This window comes from Pseudophryne corroboree, chromosome 11 (assembly GCF_028390025.1).
Source record: "Pseudophryne corroboree isolate aPseCor3 chromosome 11, aPseCor3.hap2, whole genome shotgun sequence".
Classification (NCBI taxonomy): domain Eukaryota; kingdom Metazoa; phylum Chordata; class Amphibia; order Anura; family Myobatrachidae; genus Pseudophryne; species Pseudophryne corroboree.
In genome coordinates, this window is record NC_086454.1 from 295,354,941 (window position 1) to 295,361,235 (window position 6,295).

Here is a 6,295-nt window from a genome sequence, read left to right on the forward strand (position 1 = left end):
CCCTCTCCTTGGTAAGCTAGGATTTGGAGTTTCCCGGACGTTTGGGACAGGCATTAATGGTGTGAGACGGAGCTGCACAATAAAGACAGAGAGACTCGGAGAGACGTCTAGGAAGAACAGACAGGCAATACTTTGAACAAACATGTCTCAGCACAGGAGGAACCCCATGCCAGGATTTGCGTAGTCGTCCAATCAATTGTAGGATTGTGAAGACGGAGCCATGGATGGCCCAGGACCACAGGATGTGTGGCTCTTGGAATCACTAAAAAAGAAATAAGTTCGGAATGAAGAACTCCCACTCTCAGACGAACTGGTAGAGTCCTTAAAGAAATAACTGCATCAAAAATCTTGCTGCCATCCACGGCAGTTAAGGAGATGGACGAAGGAAGTCTCTCGGTGGGTAGGGACCACCGTTTAACATAGGCTTCGGTAATAAAGTTCCCAGCTGCTCCGGAATCAAGGAGGGCAATGACGTTCCGATAACGTTGAGCAACTTGAAGCGAGACTGGGAGATTACAATCTTGAGGAGATGGAGAGGAGCTCATTACTCCTAGCCGGCCCTCTCCTTGGCGAGCTAGGATTTGGAGTTTCCCGGACGTTTGGGACAGGCATTAATGGTGTGAGACGGAGCTGCACAATAAAGACAGAGAGACTCGGAGAGACGTCTTCGGCGCTCAGCAGGAGTTAAACAGGAACGGCCAATTTGCATGGGCTCATCTTTAGATGGTGACAGTTGACGAGGAGGAGGAGCAGAAGATTTTGGAGCAGATGATCTTCCACGCTCAGTTGCTCTCTCTCTGAAACGTAAATCAACTTTCGTGCAGAGTGAGATTAGCTCATCTAACTTAGAAGGTAAGTCTCTGGTAGCTAACTCATCTTTAATACGCTCAGATAAGCCATGCCAGAATGCAGCATACAGGGCCTCGTCGTTCCATGCCAGTTCGGATGCCAGGATCTGGAACTGTATAAGATATTGTCCTACAGTACGTGATCCCTGGCGTAAACGGAGAATCTCAGATGAAGCTGAAGTTACCCGGCCTGGCTCGTCGAAGATACGCCTGAATGTTGACACGAATGCAGTGTAGGAGGATAGCAGGATGTCGGACCTCTCCCATAACGGTGATGCCCAATCAAGGGCTGAGCCACTGAGAAGAGAGATAATATAGGCAATTTTTGTACGGTCACTGGGAAAATTGCCAGGTTGTAGCTCAAACTGAATCTCACACTGGTTGAGAAATCCCCTGCAGAATCTTGGAGATCCGTCAAATTTTGCTGGCGTTGGAAGATGAAGACGTGGAGCAGAAATGGGTAAGGTGGGTGGGGTTATAGCTGGAGTCACTGTGGTTGACGCACCAGACGCGCCTGATCCACGGAGGGTTGTCTGAATCCCATCCAGCCGAGTAGAGAGATCCTGGAGACAGCGGATGATGTGGCCCTGTGCAGCCTCCTGATGTTCAAGTCGGGCTGCCAGTTCTTGCATCGGCCTGGCCGCTTGATCCTGGTCTCCGGCTGGATTCATTAGGTCAGTGCTTACTGTCACAACTGAGGGCCTGAGCTGACGGGAGGCAGCCTCAGTTGTAGGGGCTGAGATGTACCGGAACCTGGGAGGTTGTATCAGACCCCTGGACATGTAAGTAACATGAAGAAGAACCGCCCGAAGGCGTGACCATGACAACTTGAATAAAAGTCAATGATGTTTATTTATGACAAACTCCATGCATCACAGTAGCAGTAAAAGAAACATAAAATCAGCAGAGAAATAATACAGTTCCTGGGTACTACAGGGTGGCAGGGGCCACAGAGCTCTGGTAGTATGAGACAGTTCTTATTATCTGCGAGTTGGAAAGTCCTTACCAGGCCTGACTGTAGCAATGAAGAAAGCCCAGGATCGTACCAGCTGGTGTTCCAGGGAAAGCTGGACTGCTGTAAATAAAATAGCTGCTGTGGGTTCTGGTTGGAACCAGACAGATGTTGGCACGGAGTGGATACTGGCTGGAACCAGTTAGATAATAAATGAAGTTTGAGAGCGATGCAATATGAATGAAATGTAGAGTTTGAGAGCGGAGAAATAATAATACCGGTGGAGAGTGGTAAACTGTAGAAAGGACACCGGCCCTTTAAGAGAAGCTGTACACTGCTGGAAGCTGGGCTGGAAGCAGGTAATGTTGTAGCTGGAAACAGATGAATCCACAATGGATCGGAGAGTCAGGCTACACCGCAGGTGGAATGCTGGTGCGGGTCTCTATGGTGGAAGTCTTGAGACAGGAGCTGGAACCTGGAAGACAATCACAGGAGAGAGACAAACAGGAACTAGGTTTGACAACCAAAGCACTGACGCCTTCCTTGCTCAGGCACAACATATTTATACCTGCAGCAAGGAAGGGATTGGCTAGGCAATTATGCAGATTAACAATACTGACAACAGATTGGTGGAAATGATCAGCTGACAGAATCCAAGATGGCTGCGCCCATGCAGACACTTGGAGGGAAGTTTGGTTTGTAATCCATGTTGTAATGAAAACAGTAATGGCGGCGCCGGCCACCGGAGACAGGAGACGCCAGGCTGACAAGTGCACATCCAACCACGCGGACACAGCGGAGGCCGCGGCTGACGTAATCGCCACTCTGACACTCTGCATGCAGAAGCTCAGGGACGGCGGCGGAGGCCGCGGGAGACGCCATGCCAGATGTAATATGGCGTTACTGTGACAGCGTCTCAGAGAGACAGGAGAGGATGCAGGAATGTGAACATTAGGATAACAGATGGGATCCGGTCCTGGAGCGCTGAGCCAGCCTTAGGAGGCATCTGATGGGTAAGAAATGGCGTCCAGATACCCGGATCGTGACATAGAGAGAGTAAAGGGAACCTTATTAGAGATCAAGATTGCAACCCCTCTTTTTTTGCATGGGGCAGAAGCAAAATAGGATTGGGGAAAGCGCCTACCTCGTAATTGGGAATGAGTGCCAGTCATGTGAGTCTCCTGGAGCATCACGATGTCAGCCTTCTCCCGTCTACAGGTGTCCAGGACCATTGTACGTCGCCTAGGGGAGTTGAGACCATTAACGTTCAGAGAGAAGACCTTCAGACCCATAGGGAAGGCCGGATTTGACAAGCTCTCAAGTTCCGCTGAAAAAAACTTGAAAAATTGAACAGGGCCGGTCGAGTCAGGGGAAGAAAAGAGGAAAGAGGAGAGAAGGAGAGAAAAGAAAGAAGGAGAAAGGAAAAGGACAGAAGAACAAGAAGGAAAGGAAAAACAAGAAAAGAAGGCCTGAACAGACCAGAACCCCTTGTAGAGTAAGCCCAAGCGACAGGGCTATGTATAGTGATAGTAAGAAACATACTAGAATATAGAAGGGGGGGAAAAAAGAACATTAGGTAAACAAGGATTATAACAATAATCTCCACTGGTGGAGGAGAGAAAATCTAGGGCCGGCAAAATACCATGGGCCCCCAAACCGGTCAAAAGACCTCCCAGAAGGGGAGGAGCAATGGTAGTGGATCCGTGATGTATATACCAGAACATAAAATGGCTAATAACACCTAAAACAAACATACAGAATTATCCAAAAATCGGGACAATATACAAAAATATGCAACTAACAGAAGAAAAAACTGCCGGCTAAGACCAGGGCCATAGTAATGACCATCTAAGGCGCCAGCTAACAATAAAAAGGTAATGCTAAACAACCGTTAATAATATATGGCGTCAAGGAAGCCATGCCTAATGAATTATCTTAGCAAAACAGAGCAGAAACCTATAGGTAATTTGTCCCTCGTCCGTCTCCAGACGGAATATTAGACCAAGCGAACAGGAGTCCCAGATCAAGGCGGGGCCGAATCATTTTTATGGGCCATAACGAACTTGTTGCCAAGACACTTAAGGAGGTCGGGTACGTTGTGGTTTAGGAGAACTCGGTGGGCCAGAGCCAGTATTAGGTTCGGGAAGAATATCTAAGTCCTCAAGTAACTTTTGCCCCTGTTCCAGTGTCTTGGCCGTACGCACCGTGTTGTCCGCTAAAACTTGGAGTTGGAAGGGAAAGTTCCATCTACATTTTATATTATGTTGGCGCAGGATTCTAGTGATAGGCTGAAGGTCCCTTCGTTTCTGTATAGTAGAAGGTGCTAGATCCTGGAATAATTGGACCTGTGTGTCCCGAAATGTGATGGTCGGCGTATCTCTAGTCGCAACCACGAGCTTCTCTTTCGTCTGGTAATAGTGCAGGCGAGTGATGATATCCCGGGGCTGTTGGCCCGGGGGAGGTCTGGCACTGAGCGCCCGATGCGCCCTATCGAGAAGAAGGTTGTTATCTTGGATACCGGGGAGAATGTGCCTGAAGAGGTCCTTGAGAAATGCGGATATAGACGGAGCAGGAATAGTCTCAGGGACACCTTGGATCCGTAGGTTATTCCTACGCGACCTGTTCTCCATATCCTCTTGTTTTTCCTTAAGGTCGGCAATTTCAGATCTAAGGAGGGAGAGCTCTCGCTCCACTGAGTATTGGTATTGGCATATTTCGTCCGTTTTGGACAACGGACGTCAGGTTAGGTTTAGGGCTGGGGGGGGGGGTAGATTTAGCTGCCACGCAGGGTGTTAGAGTCAGGCTGCAGGGGGAGGTTAGGGTTAGGCTGCAGGGGGAGGGAGGCTTGGGTTTTGGCAGCGGGGATGCAGGTTTAGGTTTAGGCACCTGCGGGGGGATTAGGGTCAGGCACTAAGGGGTGAGGTTAGGGGGCTAGGGAGAAGGGAGAATACCCTCTACTCACCCCTGTCAGCCTTTCGGCCCAGTGTCAGTGTTATGACCGCCGGAATCCCGACAGGTGGCGTTACATACTGATTCCGTCACCATTATACACACAGTATAACTGAGCACAATTTGGGTGCATCATCACTTGTCATATCGGATGTTACTGGCTTGTAGGTGGGTTGCCTAATTTTAGTCCATTTCAGTCTGTATTTAAATTAAAACAAAAACAGACTAAAAAACATGAAAAAGTCAAGGTTGCTAATTCAGAAGAATAATACTTCTCAGATTTATAATCTGGAGTAGGGTGGTTTACGTGAGGATTAAGGCTGAATCACAATTGGAGGTAAAATGTGGCCCCTGATGCTTGACCCGTGAGTACACATTTCTTTATCTAACAAACATTTAATTTGAAATATTGCTTGCTAGGAATAATGGTCAGTGTTATCTGAGCAGATATTGTGCATGTGCTGGGTACACACCTGTGCGTTCAGCACCCTGTGTGGAGTCTAGTCGGTTCAGAACGTGGCCAATACTTCTGGACTGCAGCTGTGGATGGCACTCTCATCACTAGTGCAGACCCTGGGATACAGCCATGGGAGAGCCGCTTGGTCTCCCCCCAGAGAGAGCACATACACAGGCACATACTACTGTTCTCTCCAGGTGTAACTTAGGCAAGATCCCCCCAATTTGGCGGCAGAACCAAAGATAATATATTAAAAGGATAGCGAAGTAAATTTTCTAATTTTGTACTACATATAGTGTTCATATAGATTTTCTATATACCCCTTAACGGCCGAGGGCCGTCCAGTTAAACTCATTCAGTGACAAACAATTATACTCAACATCTAAAATAAAGACTCGGAGGCTTAAATTTGGCAGAAAAACTTGACGGCTATTCATTTATAAGTAGTAAACTAATAAATCTAAAAAGTAGTAAATAAATTAAGAGTATGGTGGTCAGAAAGAACGTCAGTAACAGTCCACACCAAAAGCTCTATACAAACCCAGCCAAGTCACAACACTAAAACACTAAACAAAGGTATCCACTCAACCTCCACTTGACTACCCACCCGTCTGGGTGGTGAGGCTGCCCCCGTTAAGGTGATCCAGCAGATATTAGTTAGTAAGATCTACTTGATGAAGAAAAGACACTGATATTTTGCAGGATTTTTTTTGTGTATTGTGTTTTACAACAGCTTCATATACTGTAAGTGGCCACGAGAAACCTTATATAAAATGCATGTAGCTATAGGGATCATTGTGCCTTACCAATGCAGGGGAATTGCACTGATGATCCCAATTCAATGTATGTATCTCTGATCCCCCCCCCCCCCAAGAATATAACAGCTGCATAATGGGGGTCAGGTGCAATCAGGGAGATTGCTGGTTTATTCAGGGAGTGAGGGAGATTGCTGCTATTTCAGGGAGTCCCCTGTTTAATGAGGGAGAGTATGCAACTATAGTTAATAGTGGAATAATATATTGGGGTAAATTTACTAAGATTCGTAATTTCCGAAAAAAGGTCAAAGTTCAATCACGAATGACATCGACA